This window comes from Clarias gariepinus, chromosome 20 (genome assembly GCF_024256425.1).
Source record: "Clarias gariepinus isolate MV-2021 ecotype Netherlands chromosome 20, CGAR_prim_01v2, whole genome shotgun sequence".
NCBI classification, from domain to species: Eukaryota; Metazoa; Chordata; class Actinopteri; order Siluriformes; family Clariidae; genus Clarias; species Clarias gariepinus.
In genome coordinates this window covers 3,857,486-3,872,762 of record NC_071119.1, presented here as the reverse complement: position 1 = coordinate 3,872,762, position 15,277 = coordinate 3,857,486, and the positions used below count along the sequence as shown (strand labels likewise).

The 15,277-nt window shown below is 39.2% G+C and overlaps 1 long non-coding RNA gene across 1 annotated transcript; it reads left to right on the top strand.

The window, feature by feature from the left end:
- The first annotated feature begins 876 nt into the window (after positions 1-876).
- On the top strand, positions 877-8,892 carry LOC128508842 (uncharacterized). Its single transcript, XR_008355963.1, has 4 exons — positions 877-1,145; positions 1,224-1,362; positions 4,988-5,110; positions 8,556-8,892. It is a non-coding gene; the product is annotated as an uncharacterized LOC128508842 (long non-coding RNA).
- Positions 8,893-15,277: the final 6,385 nt, after the last annotated feature.

The window sequence follows — 15,277 nt, the reverse complement described above, 5'->3', positions numbered from 1 at the left end:
GTTTTATTTTTACTTTTGTGTTAATTATTTTTATGTATTTATTTTTTGTGCTGTAGAACAAATTATTTAAACTTTTATTATTTCCTATGGGAAAATTCAATTTGGTTTGCGAGTGTATCGGAATATGAGCCCGCTTCCGGAACGAATTATGCTCGTAATCCAAGGTTCCACTGTACAGTAAAATGCTTACACGACCGCAGGTGACCTCAAAAAAAAAAAATAAAAAAGCTTGACTTAGATGAAGATCACATTACATTTTCAAATGCATGAAATTCCAAAAGGTTCACATAATGTTTCTTGCCTGTATCCTACCTGTAGTAGGACCTCCGGTCAACATTCATATACTCGCTCACACACTCATTTACACACTACAGGTAATTTGGGAATGCCAATCAGCCTAACCTGCATGATTTTGGGTAGAAACCCACCAAGCACGAGGAGAACATGCAAACTCCACACACACACACAGTAACACAGAGACCTGAGGCCGGAACAGTAATAACCATTAATCCAGATCAACAGATCAGCTCATTACGCAACCTGTAACACCATATACTAAGTTATCTCATTTCATAGTAGCATGCATTCACTGATGCTGCAGTGTGCTTGACTATTTGTAGCATGCATTCAATTGTACATTTTTATTTTATTTTATTTTTTTTTAGATGTAATACATGCTTTTACTTGCATTGCACTTTGCATTATGGGAGTAAAAAAACAAAAAACAAACAAACAGAGCAGCATAGGAAATTTCCTGCACACCACAGAGGGGCAGATATTTGTGATGCTTCCTGGTTTTTTTGTTTTGTTTTGCACCGGGCTGCTCAGATCACCGCGTTCGCGCGTGCAGCCATTTATTTCTAGGTTTTCTACCTATTTTCAGCACTTTGGCATGGTTAGTTTGACATTTCGCGTAAATCACAGTGAACACTGCACGCATTTGTCTCTCCAAAAGAAAAGAAAAAAAGAGAAAAAACACCGCACAAGGGCATTATAAGTATTATTATGCAGCGCGCGTGCTGCTCCTCGGTGCCTTGAGCGCCAGCCTCACGCGCAGCCCCGGTTACCGAGCGACACCTTACCGTAAATAAATAACCAATAAACAGTAACAATATAACACGCGTTAAACCCGCCTCCGCACCCAGGTAAGCCGCTTTATTTGTTTCATCGTGTTAGTTTTTTTTTTTTAAACCCTCCCGAGTGAACATTATTATCATTTGCAGCGCGAGACCCGAGCGGACAAACAGGCTCCGTAGAGCGGATGTGAGGAAGTCAGGCAGCCGGCGCGCGGCGCTCCCAGGGCGGATTGGAATTCAGGCGAGGCCGCGGCTTCACACTGGGGCCCTGCTGTAACATCAATAGGTGCAAAAACTCATTGGATTAAAGGAGTCTGTGCTGCATTTTGTAGCTAAGCGTGGGTTTAAATCCTTCTTGATGCCTAAATTCTACCTTTATAAGATTAATAATAAGTACATTTAATGCAACTAATTATTATAAATCATTTGATTTGAAGTTAGGGAAAAGTGCTAGTTGGGTCAGTTTTTGATGAAGCAAGCGTTATCTGGCCAAACCTACAATGACGATGTATCCAAGTCCCCTACATACGAACAAGTTTAAACATTGTCTTCACATGTTCCAGGATCTCGTCCTTGCTCTTCAGATGTGCTGATGTTGAACGATTCTTGTTAAAAGAGCGAGCAATATCTGCCATCTTTTCCCCTTGATCCTTTCATTATTTTTACTTTTGTCTACATCGTTATTGCTCTCCGCTTCTTAGCAGGACAAGCTTCACTTTACTTGCCGCGCTTGTACTGCACTACTGTACTTTATACAGTACATTACGGTACACTACAGCCGCAACCACGTGCGGAGGATGCACGTTTGTGATGATCTACATGTCATCTACTGTAATTATCTTCAAAAGTTTGTAACTCGAATTAATGTTAGAGACTCCAATATGGAGTTGGTTCCCCATATACAGTCCACAGTACACAATGAAATGAAACGAAACAACAATACTCGAAGACCAAGGTGCTGCATACGATACAAATTAACACTGTACATTAACAAAACTAACTAAGCACACACAAATTGAACGTGCAAACAAGAGCAACAACACGACACAATGCAATAATGCAATGTGATAATAAATAGGTAACCTCTCGCTTCTAGATTTACAACAAACATTAAGATGGAATTTTATGTAAAAGGAAGGAGGATGAGGAATAAGACTTGATATAAAGGTGAAAAGAGAGAAGATGAGAGGGAACCGGAATGAGAAAAAGGATGAACGTGATTGTGTGTGTGAGAGTTTATGTACACGCGACTATAATTTAGATTCATATTGTCAGAGCGGCGATTTGCTTTCAAAGCGCACTCGCTCACACACAATCACACACACACACAGTCTGAGACAGGATTTTTGCTTGAAATTTATGCTCGGCCTCCTGCCTGCACCTGCTGGGTGTTCAACACTGATGATGCTGTCCTCAGGGTGAGCTTAATAATTGATGGCAGATCTTTATGGCTGTAATCAGTCATCTGCTGCTCTCGTCTTATCGCTGATACTAAAAAAAAAACAAAAAAAAAAACTCAGTGTGTGTATGGCCTGGGTTTTAGGTCTGTTTTGAGGACCTGAGTCAGGTTTGACATTGTGGGATTTTATCTCCTCCTTAGAGTACATTATATCTGTAAATCTGTCTCCTTTGAACCAAAATCAATAAACGTTAAAGGAAAAATAATTTCTGCAGTAGTTTCATACATGTTCACATATCCTGATTTTGGCTTCACAAAAATCTTGATACATGTTTTTAATCATTACATAAATATTACACAAATTTGCAAAAAGACAGCATTCAGTCATGGACGTAGATTTCCTCCTTTTATTTTATTATGTAAAAATTGTATATCATTGGCTATTTATATTCATCTATATATTTAACTATTATTTAAAATGTGTAAACAATCAAGTGTAAACAATCGATATAGAAAAATTTTTTTGATTTTAATCATCCTCATCATATTTATGTTGCATATTGTATCCTATACACACTATATTTACATATTCCTTAGCATCAGAATTTTGCAGGTTAGTGCATTTTAGATGCAGTTTAATCAATCTTTAATCGGTCAATTCAAAGTACATAATTGAATCGACAGATAAATTTCTGATTCAGAATCGATAAAATTTTTTACAAAAGTCAAGCGGTCTAAATTCAACAAATTCTATAAACAAAAGTACCAGTCTTATCTTTTGCGAGTACTCGTTACTCTGTACAATACTGCCGTCTACTGGAATGGAGTGAGAAAATTGTTTTGTACAAGAGACGACATCGAAACGATGAACAACATTCCAACGTTCTATCAATAATTTTAGTAGTTTATATCACTTCGAAATTGTATGAAATTTCTCCTGAGTGGCTAAGCAGTAAAGTGCTAACCACTATCGTCCCGGGATCTGAGTTCAAATCCTGAGTGATGCTACAGCCAGACAGTAGCCAGGAGCCTAGAGAGAGCAGGTTGGTGGGAAGAATGGCACCGACACAATCCAATGATGGGTATTGGTCAGCTCGCATAAGCAAAAGAGATTGTAAGGCTGCCATGGTGCGTTGGAGACAGTTGGTAAAGATGCAGTTAGTGGTTTAATGGAGAAAGTAACTGGTAGCTTTCCTTATGTAATGGGTGAGAAGTGAACAAAGTAATTAAAAGGAAAAATGATGGCTACTTGAGACAAATCAGACAATAACTGAAAAGTTTGAAAAGATGTGGATAAAGTAACTACTAACCTCTGCCTTTCCTGGTAGCTGTCCTTATATGATGGGTATACAACACGAAATTGAACACAAAACGATTGAAAAGAAAAATTATATTTACTTGAGACAAATCAGACAACTATTGTTCTATTGAAGAAAAAACGAAAATTGTATCGAAGTGAATTGAATCGACAGTCCTTTGGTTCATAGCTCTAGTAGTAAAGTCGCAAATTAAACATTTCGCACAAAATATTTTGCCTGGTTTCGTTCATTCCAATTTTCCTGATTTGCAATCTTGACGCACTTGAGTCCCTGAATTTAATCGGCAATGGCAAATATGTTGGCTCTGCCCCTTTCTCAAGTTGTTTGGCTTTTTGAATCCTGAAAGATGCGTCTTAAACGTCATACTTTGCGTTCGATTGTTTCCAAAGGCAAGTTCTTGTTCTGCTGATCCTGCAAGTGCTGACGTTACAATTTTAACATGGGATAGACATTTATAAAATAGCTGAAGTTTGGACTGATTTTGCGTTACATGATGACTAGTTGCTCTGTGTAGCGTGTTTATACTTTATGTACGTTATACTTTTTATCATTTTGCTAAAAAGCCTGGGCACAAAACAAGGATGTGAACGTTGAACAAAGCAATTTATATCAACGCAAATTACTTTGTTACGTGAGTCTTTGAGGTAAAATCAGGTTTGTTTTTCCTTGTTTGTTTTTCTTCGACTCGGAATATCAGTTAAAGCATTGTAAATTGTTGGAGTGATAATGGAAATGTACCAATTATACCTTTCTTAACATAAAAGCGTAAGGCATTAGAGTAAATTTACAAATCGTTTTTAATCATTTTACATTGATTTTGCAAATAATAAATATTTTTTATATTGTAATAAAAACACATAAGTCAAGAAAAATGTCTAATGCTAGTTTTGCTTTACATTTAATTTATATTTTTTAAGGCTGTCCATGAAAACATTAGTATTGTTGTTCCGAGTGTGTGGTGTTTGCAGTTTGGTTGGTTGCTTTTCTTCCTCCGTAGCCAGTGTAACTGTATACGAGGAAAGTTAAGCTAAGGACACTTTGTCTCCATTACACACACACACACACACACACACACACACACACACACACACAGGAGGACACAGACCTTTAATTGGTTGTAGATTGTTTGTAAATTGGTTGTCTCAGGCTTTAGACAGATGTTCAGTAAAGCAATTATCGTTTCTTTCATTTAGAGGAGGAGGGAGAGCGAGAGAAAGGAAGGAGGAAGACTTGACATTCCATCCTGCTATTGATTAGGCAAAGTGCATTAACGACACACACCTGCTTTCCTGCACAGAACCTAGCTGCATTAGTTGGTAAGTTCATTTAAAATATATTTTCACTCATACATATATGTGTACACATATATATTTTCTAATCATATCAATGTCAAGTATTGGACATCGTTAGATGCAGAAAAAAACACAATTGGCTAAATGAGTAGGTCATGTGATGTGTGATAAAAAAATCGTCTGGGCATTTCTAGATGTTCAAATGTTCGAATGTGTGTGAAAAAAAAAAGTGATGGGAAAAAAAAAATTGCCCTGCATTTAGCAATTTTTTAATTTTTTATGAGTTTGTGTTTTAACAAACCAATTTGATGTCCCATGTATTGTGAGCTTATACACTAGGACCCCCTTCTCAGGGTGAATGCTTAACTCAACTCCACCTAGTTTTGGTTAGCTTCCTATCACCCGGAGATCGCTGGTTCGGTTCCCGGGTGATGCTGAAACCTTTCGCAGCCGGAGGTCTAGAGATAGCTGATTGGCCGAGCTCTCTCAGAGGGGAGGGATGAGAGGTACTTTGTGCTCCCACATTAATCACGGCTCTACAGCCAATCAGGGGCGTCTGTGAGCTTGCGCACGTGGAAGGAGCGGCTAGCGCTTTCCTCCGAGAAAAGCGCGAGTAAGCGAGCAGTCTGAAAAAATGCGGTCGGCTGGCGTCACGTGGTTCGGAGGAAACACGTGATAGTCTTCGGCCCTTCCGACTGAGTGGTAGTAGTAGCTTTAATGTGGGAGCCCCCTAGTGACGGAGTGGAATTGGACACGACTAAATTAGGGAAAAAATATTTTTAAAAAAAGAATAGCCAGGTTAGTTGTTAGCAGGTAGCAGCTGTTGGAAGGATGGTTCCGGTCCCTGCTTTCTGATTGGCCAAAAATAATACACTTCTGCAAAGGGGGGCGTTCAGGGACAGTTAATTTAAAGCTACAGACACTGAGTATGGAAATGTAGTGGCTAAGTTTTATTCTCTAAAAAAAAAAAATCCCTAAAAACGCTCAGGTAGAATGCTAACATAGAGAGATTGGGTAACTAGCCAAGTTTTTGCTAATAATGCAGCTGGCGGCTAAAAGCTAATAATAGTAATACATTTCAACCACAGTGCTGCTGAATTCTGAATTGTGATAACTTTATCGAAACTGTGGTGATTGTAAAAGCTTAAAAATCAGATTAATCATTAAATTCTGACAGGATTTTTCCTTCTTTCCTGAGAATTACGCTGCTATAGCAGAGAGTCTGACGCTAATAGTATTAGCATAGCTTTATAGAGTCGCTTTCTTGGTTAAAAATTCACCTTAAATCTTGTCATTTTTCAATATTTATTTTAAATATATCATGAATTCTTAATGAATGTGTGTTTTTGAAATTCTCTGAATAAAATTTATATTAAAAAAGGAAAAAAAAAAAGAATCCTAAAGGAAAAATCACCTCACATCTCATCTTTGCTAGTGTGCTAGCATACTTGTAAAGCATTTTGTAGCATGAAATAAAAAGTGTGTGAGATTTAAAAGAGTGTGTGTACACGAGTGTGTGTGTTGTGATTTAGACCTGCTGTTTCGAGTGTGTAGTTTGAGTGTGAAAACGAACACTTTGGCTAAGCGGCTACTTTTGAGGTAAAAAGGAAACTCTGTGTGTGTGTGTGTATAAGATGGCATTTTACATCTGGCCGTCTTGTACATGTGTACATTTCCTGATCTGGCGGTTTGTCAGAGGAGCAAAGAGCGCAGCATCTCGTGAATTATTCATCACGGCGCTTCGCGACGAAGCTCAGATACGACGAAAAGTCTTTACGGCTCTCGGGTTTGGATTTATTTATTTATCTCAGCATGAGAGCGTCACAATGACCCTCTGGCTCTTTTATATCCTCCCTGTCAGGCACAAAACGCTGCAAAAAGGCTTCTGAATGACAGTGAGGGCTCTCAAGTGTGTGTGTGTAAGAGAGAGAGAAGGCCAACCTGGACCTCCCATGTGTACCATTTGACGACGCTATAAACCATAATAGGTGAATTAAACTCCTTGGCTCCTGTCAGGATCGATCGGTCTCCCAAAACACACACACTCTGGGCTGCGCCACGCCATATGGTTCAAGTTCTAAGGCGAATAAATAACATTAGTAGTGTAAAACCGAGGTAGTTTCTAATCTAATCATCGTGTTTGTGCCATCAATAAAACTTCGTGTTTATTTTTAGTGTGTTTAACCCTTTACAGCTTTATCGCTACCAGGGTCGGGTGCTTTTCACAGCTGTCCAATCAGAAAAAATTTCACTGGCTCTGTATTTAAAGATCTGTTCTAACCAGTGATGTATAGGACTGTTAGAAAGTAAAGTGTTTGTGTATACCTGGAGCGGAGTGTCTGGGGAACGGAGGAAATCGAGCTTCGAACAGACAGGAAATACTTCTGATGAAATTTCTGTTGAATGAAGGCGGAAAAAACAGACTTCCGACAGTACAGTGATGAGACTGCAAGCCGCAGTAAAACATTTGAATCGTGCGAACGTTTTAAAGAAGGCCGTGAATGGCGATTCAGCGAATCCTGGAAAATGAACGGATAACTTGTGCATCTGTGTGTGTGATCTGTAGAGACAATCGTTCACCAACACCACCTGCACATTACAGAAACTCGTCTAGGAGTTATTTTCACATCCCCCGTACAGTCCTGACCTCGCTCCAAGCCATTTCTACATGTTTGGGCCATTGAAGGAGTTCTTGGGAGGCCGGCGTTTCAGACGTGAAGCAGGCAGTCTGATCATGGCTGAAAAATCTTTTCATCTTGATGGTATCCAAGCACTAGTGAAACACTAGAATAAGTGTATTAGTGTATAACAGGGGATTATATGGAGAAATAAAGGGAGTTTTTTCTCCCAGAACTGTGCTCTGGTATGCTGTCGAAAGTCTCGGTTTGACTCGAACGCCCCTTGAAGATTTATTGTTCGTTTGTTTAACAGCTGGTTTGCCTGACTGCTCACAATTCCTGTTTTAGTAGCGATAATGTTTTACTGCATCATAAGCTTGGCTAAACACTATTTTAGGTAGTTTTTACTCTCTGGAGTGTGTGTGTGTGTGTGTGTGTGTGTGTGTGTGTGTCTGGATTCTGGTGCAGAGATATTGTATTTTTGAACATGTGCTATATTCACCTTGGTATGCTTTCTCGCTCTCTCTCTCTCTCTCTCTCACACACACACACTCACACACACACACACACACACTGCAGTGTTCAGCATGTTTTTACTGTACGTCACCTGTTCTAACAATACAAGGTGTGTATGTTTATTTGTGTGTGTGAGATTTGTTCACTCTGATTAAAAATACTATTTTCATATATCAGGTGTATAATTTTTTTGTAACAAAATTGTGGTTTGTTACTGTAAAGATGTTTATAATTCACCAGTTGTGTTTCCAGAGTTACACTAGTTTAAGCTTGAGATAGCCGGTCCGCATTTTCTATCCCGTATTGTTTTTTATTTTTTATTTTATGTTTTACAGGAGTGCTTTTGTGTCAATGCGGCGGTTTAGCCTCCGTTCTTAAATCCTCCGAAAAAATTACTTCTCCTCATGAAAAACCCAGCACCGTCATGGGCGGGATCTACACAGAGGTAATTTGCGTAGTGAGATCAGGGAGTCCTTAAAAACCAAGGTACGTATCTGACCCTGAGCACGAGGAGATTTTCCCTAACGCAGTAGTAACTCGTTTTGACACGCTGTGCACGCCGCTAATGAGTTTGTTCAAAGTGTGAGGTAGAGAAACAAAAGAGGAAGCTTTAAAGCAGCACAGAATGTGTGTGTGTGTGTCAGGGAGAGAGAGTGTGAGACAAAACAAGGAACAAGGGAGTGATGAGAGAGAGGGATGGATGTCTGTACAGATAACAAAAAGAGTCTAATGGTAATTCACTGTGTGTGTGGGGGGGGGGGGGAATATTAATGTGTCTTATAATTGTTTTTTGGGAACTGTATAGACTCCATAACTGTATGATTTTTTTTTATTATAAATGTAAGTAATTTTACTTACAATAAATACATTTTCTAACATTTGGGTTTTCTCATTCTTGTCATTATGGGAACGTCTGGTTTTAAAACTGTACACACACACACACACACAGTCTCAGTTCTCACACAGCACCTAAGTGATGGTTTATGGGGACATTTGTTTTAAGGGTCAGTTACTGTTGTCTAGGGACCAGAATCAACAGTGATCAGCTGATACAATATCATCACTATACCGTGTGTATCACGGTGCCGTATCGATCTGTTTTGCTATTGTTAGTATCATGATTTTATTAATATCCCAATTCAATATTATGTTTTCTTCAGATTTTGTTCCAATCATAAACTAACTTTATTACAGGAAGCTGGTTGCCTACCAGTGTGAAAAGTTTGGAGAGTAGTTGAAAATAGTCTAGAAGAACTGCAACATTTTATCACCTTGAATTCTAATTTTGGGATTGTGTAACTAGAGCTGTTTAAATAATAATAATAATAATAATAATACTATACGATACTACGCTTCCGGTTCCTTTGAGGGTTCGGCGTGCGGGTTTTGCTGCCACTTCTTGCTGGAACATTTCTCGTGTTTTGTTTTCTTTGTTTGAGTACTTTGTATGCGTTTTGCTGCGGCTTTTTGTTGTCTTGTTCGAACGTTTACATTTTGTTTTGTTTTGCCGCGTTCTGCTTCCCATCTATTGTTTCCTCTCCTTATCTGAATATTTGGATTGCTGGATTGTTTATGACTCTACTGTTGTTCTTTCACTGTGGATTATACTTTGACTGGATTGCCTTCACCCATCGCTAGCCAACTGCTCCACTCTGCTCTGCTGTTGCCTGTTGATCTTTGATCCCCCCCGCCACACACACCTCGGGTTAGCGCCCCTCAAAAATAACGCTTTGTCCTGCATTATTGCTGTTTAACTGTCCTCGCCACACTGTTAACTGAAAAAGACTTGGAATTTCTGCTGCTTACTGAAACATGGCAATACCGAATGACTATTTCCACCTAAATCTTCTCACCCCATCTGGATACAGCTACCTGGCCAAACCCCATCTGATATCTAGGGGTGGCGGTCTGGCAGCCGCCTATCATAGTAACATTCCTGTTAAAACCTTTGACTTTCATGCAACCTTAACCTTTGAATACCTGGTTCTCAAAATCTCCGGTACATTTCCTATAATTGCAATTCTCTTGTATCGTCCACCCAAATTTGTGTCAAATTTTTTCACTGAACTGCATGAACTATTAACCCTTACTTGTGCGATCTCTTCTTCTGTAATATTACTTGGTCATTTCAACGTACATGTTACAGTTTTTCTAAAATTGCTAAAACACGTTTCCTTAAATCTCATCTCTTCGTCAACTGCCTGACGCATGGTTGGTGGTAGGGATATTACTGAAAATGACTTTTCAAAAACTGATAACAGTAAAGGAGAAAGCTGCTCTGATTTTTTTACGAAATCTGTTGGGAAACCATCCGATCCCGGTGATTTGCCACTTTGCATAGATCTAATTGCTGAGGCTATCTCTTCCACCGTGAGATTTTCTTCCAATTCAACAACCGTCACTGGATCTATAGAAGGGTATATGATTAGAAAAGTCCTCCAGGGAGAGAGGATCGACACATGAATCTGAAGTATATAGTGACTGATAATAATTTTAAAAACATGCATTAAGTTTAAGGCTATCAGTATTTTTTAAGCCTTGCTCATTGTTAATTACAGGGATGGACTGATTGGCAATCCTTTGTCTTAGCTGGTGAGCAAGTGTTTGCCCAGCCTTGTCCCCATGCTCATAGGACATGTGTCTTGATTTAGAAAGAAGATATTCAGCCTGCCTTGTTGACAGGAGGTCAAACTCAGTCTGGAAAAGTATACGCTTTTTCATTGTGTCTGCAGAGGGTATATAACTATATAATCTATCTAGCTCCAGTATCTCATCAGCCAGTTCTTTAAGGCTTGCATTGTCATTTTTATTCTTCCTAGCGAAATATGAAATTATCTGGCCTCGTAAATATGCCTTAAGTGACTCCCATATAGTTGAAGAGGACATCCCTGGTGTTTGGTTAATCTCAAGGAATAATGTTATCTCAGAGGAAATGAATTCAGTGAAAGCTTCCTCTGATAGAAGCAAGGAGTTGAACCTCCAGGGACGGTAGCTGGACTGTGTATTGGGGATACGCATTTTAATAATATGGGGACCATGATTAGATATAACTATAGCTCCATAATGACATTTGGTAATAAAAGGAAGAAGTCTCTTGTCTAGGAAAAAATGATCTATACACGAAAAGTTCTTATGAACAAAGATCTTATGAAAAGAAGGAATAATGTCTGGAAGTAGGGTTATGGTAGGGTTAGGGTTGCTTATTTAGAAAGGGGAGCTTTTTTGGACGAGCTACGGTCCAAAATGGGAGACAATTCGACAATTCGACAAGTACACAATTCGTGTCGCCACCAAGAATAAGGTGGTGTGAGGATATATCTGGTAACCGAGAGAAAAGATTTGAAAAGAATGCAGGGTTATCCCAGTTTGGTGCATAAATATTGGCCATGATGACTGGGAGGGAATAAAGCTGGCCCACCACAATAACATATCGCCCCAAGGAATCAGCATCTACACTAGTTATGGCGAATTTGTTAATGGCGTATTTTTCTTGATGAGTATGGCCACACCTCTAGCTTCTGAATGGAAATTGGAGCGATATATCTGTTCCGCCCAAATCCCTGAGCCGGAAATGATCCGCTGTACATAAATGAGTCTCCTGAAGAAATGCGATGTCCATATCAAGTTGTTTTAAATGTGCAAATATCTTTTTACGTTTCACTGGATGGTTAAGTGACTTAACATTCCAGCTCACGAAATTAACTGAACAGCCATCCAGCCCTTTGGAAGTTTGGATAGCTGTCATCCTAAGGGGAAGTAGGCTATTTATATATATAAATATATATATTTATATATAAAACCCCTTCCCCCTCCCCCCCATCACCTACAAGAACATGGTGATCAAAATACCCTGCAAAAACAAATCCACACATTAAGTGTTTGTGTTGAGAGCTCTACAAAGCCAACAGCTCACGGTCCCGCCAAACCCAACATACTAAAGTTACTCAAATAGCGCATTATGATATGTCGTAAAATCTGCCGAATAAGATAGTAATAACAGTAAAAGAAAAAATTAAAGTAAGCCTATTGACACCGGCAAAGGCAATAAGATTAGACGCTTCTCTTAAACCGCAATTAAGCAAAACAAGCTCACAATTGAGGAAGAACCATGTTATTAATTAAAAGATAGAATACAATAATAACAACAACAATAATAATAATAACAGTAAAATAAATAAACCAAAAAAAAATTGGGAAGGAAACCTTAACGATATATTAATAGTAAAATTAGTGATGTTTCCATCAGCAGTGAGACTATTAAGTAAATATTGTCGTGTCAGTATTATCCGTGGAATGTCTCCTGCTCATGACTGAACAGTACCCTGTACGCCCTCTGGGAGGAGCTAAAAACAACGCGAACAAAAGGTCACTGCTCCACTGAAGCGCAGTCTAGGCTGGAAAACGATATAGACGGATAAGTTAAGTGTTTTTATAGTTTTCAAGCCTCTGTGGGGATAATGTTCTTCTTAATAAATCTCATGGCTTCCTCTGCATCTGTGAATACCTTTTCTCTCCCGTCGCGTGAAACACATAAACGGGCTGGGTATAGGATACGAAACCTGGCGATTACGCAGTAATTTCCGAGCCTTGGTAAGCGCAGCCCTGGCCTTGGCAACACTCGCAGTATGATCCAGAAAGATGGCGACTGATTCTCCGTTAAATCTCAGCGGAGACCGAGCACGCGCACGGCTCAACACCTCGACACTTGGTGATGGTAAATTTTGGCCATGATGGCACGCAGTTTTCCATCTGATCTTCTTGGAGCCTGAATTCTATGCGAGTGGTCCACAAGCACATCCTTCTCCAGTTGTAGTGTTTCTTTCAGCAGCCTCGAAACAAACACACTAGAGTTCGATCCCTCCATCTCAGCTACCCCCACTATCCTGATATTGCATCTTCTCATCCTCCCCTCCATGTCCTCGCATTTCCCTCTTAGCTTAGCTACCTCTGTTTTCAAACAAGTGACCACAGATTTTAAAGTTGTCACCTCGTCTGACCACGTTAGGCTGCCTTCCACCTCCTGTATCACGGTCTTCATCTGTTCTATTTCAGAGTGAAAGGCCGCCGCATTATTTATAATTTCCCTTTTAACGGATTGTATCTCGTTTTTAAGGGCGCTGAAATCATTGGCAACCGCATTGTTTTTAGTTCAGCCGTAATTACTGTCGAGATGTCTTTTTTTAATGAGCGAAGATTCAAGGCCTCAGCATCCATTTTCACCGGACTGCCCGTAGAGGTTGGCGTTGCTCGGGACCGTGTGACGGTGGAGCATGAGGACGAGGCGACGTTGGGCCTAGTATTGGATGATGCGTCGAATTTTATATTTGCATAGTTTTTCCGCCATTGACCCGCATGTTAATTTTCCCCTTATTTTAAAGTGAAAATCATATAAAATTTTATAGAATGTTTTCATAAAATAAAGCTCTTATTTATATAAAAAACAAGAGTTTGGCGAGAGCACGGGCCAAACACGTCCTACTCCATTGCCATGCAAGAGCGCCCCCCAAAATCTCATCTTCTTGTCTCAATACACTAAACACAAACTCTAAAATGCAAGCTACAGTCACAAAACCTTCGACTTCTGTTGCAAAACCAAACATTTGACCCAAAACTATTTTAACTTTACTCAAAATCAAGCACTACTGTCAAAAACCACAAAAAAAAAAAAAAAAACAGCCAATGTGCAAACACAACTACATAAATAAATCCAAAACACTGTGGGATAGCGGGAAAATTATATTTATTTATTCCTTTATTCTTGTACTCACATTTAAACAAAAAGAACTGCAACAAAGAAAGTTTTATATAAAAACAAATATATATATATATATATATATATATATATATATATATTTTTTTTTTTACAGCATATTCAGATAACTTATTCTGCCTCAGCATCATGCCTCTGTGCTGGGTAAGGCCACAGGACTTCATCCACATCACGTACTCTCTTGCAAGGCAACGAGGAAAGAATCCTTTACCATGCCGAATCCAGCCCTGGCAAGATTCCACTCCTATCTCACCACATGCTCCATTCATTGCTTGAAGTAGATTTTCCTGTGTGTAAGGGTTTTGGTCGTATACTACTCCTCAACAGGGTTTAAAAAGCGAGAGTATGGTGGAAGAAACACATTTATAAAATGCTACTCATTGTGAAACCAATCGCATATTCTTGGACCACGGAGACAGCTCACATTGTGCCCTAACCAGAAGAATAGTGTTTAAGATTTTGGCAACTGTGGGATTGATTTGATAACAGAGTTTTGGTAGTTAACAGTTTAGTTTTTACAATGAGATTTAGTGTTTAAGCGATTCAGAATAACTGTAAAAAGGATTGTGCAGACTCCTGGGAATGTTATAATCTTGTACAGCACATTAATTTTCCTACACATCTAAAAGGTCACACACTGGATTTGATTTGATTGATACTGGGCTACGTAATGTTTCTGTGTATGGATTTCGGATTGGACTTTCTGATCACCTTCTCATGAACCCAGTTGTGAAATGCCTCTCCCCTGCCTTAGGGTAAAATCAACCTTTCCGTAACATTAATTCTGTTGATCATTCACTGTTTACTGATTCTGTACGGGAACATGTTTCAGATACTGAACACAGCTCCGCTCTTGATATTCTTGCCAAATATAATGACTCTCTACTGCCCTTAATATACACGCCCCCCTCAAATGCAGAATCGTACCTTCTATACATAGAGCATCCTGGTTTACCCTCTCACTTCGCAAATTGAAAACTAATGGTCGCCGCCTGGAACGCCTCTACAGAAAAAAACGGGCTTGACTATGCATCTTATTGCATACAAGGACCATGTTCAGCTATATTGGCTTTAAATACCGCACACTCCAGCTATTATTCTGCTCTCATCACAAATACATCTTCCTGTTCTAAAAACTATTTTCTGTAGTTAACAAACTCACTAGCTCTCCTGCACCTGTTATGACCAACTCTGTAGACCTCTGTGAGTCATTCTTGCATTACTTTCAAAATAAAATAAATGGTATATATTCTCTCCTTTCAACAGTGTACTCCTCTATTTACTCTA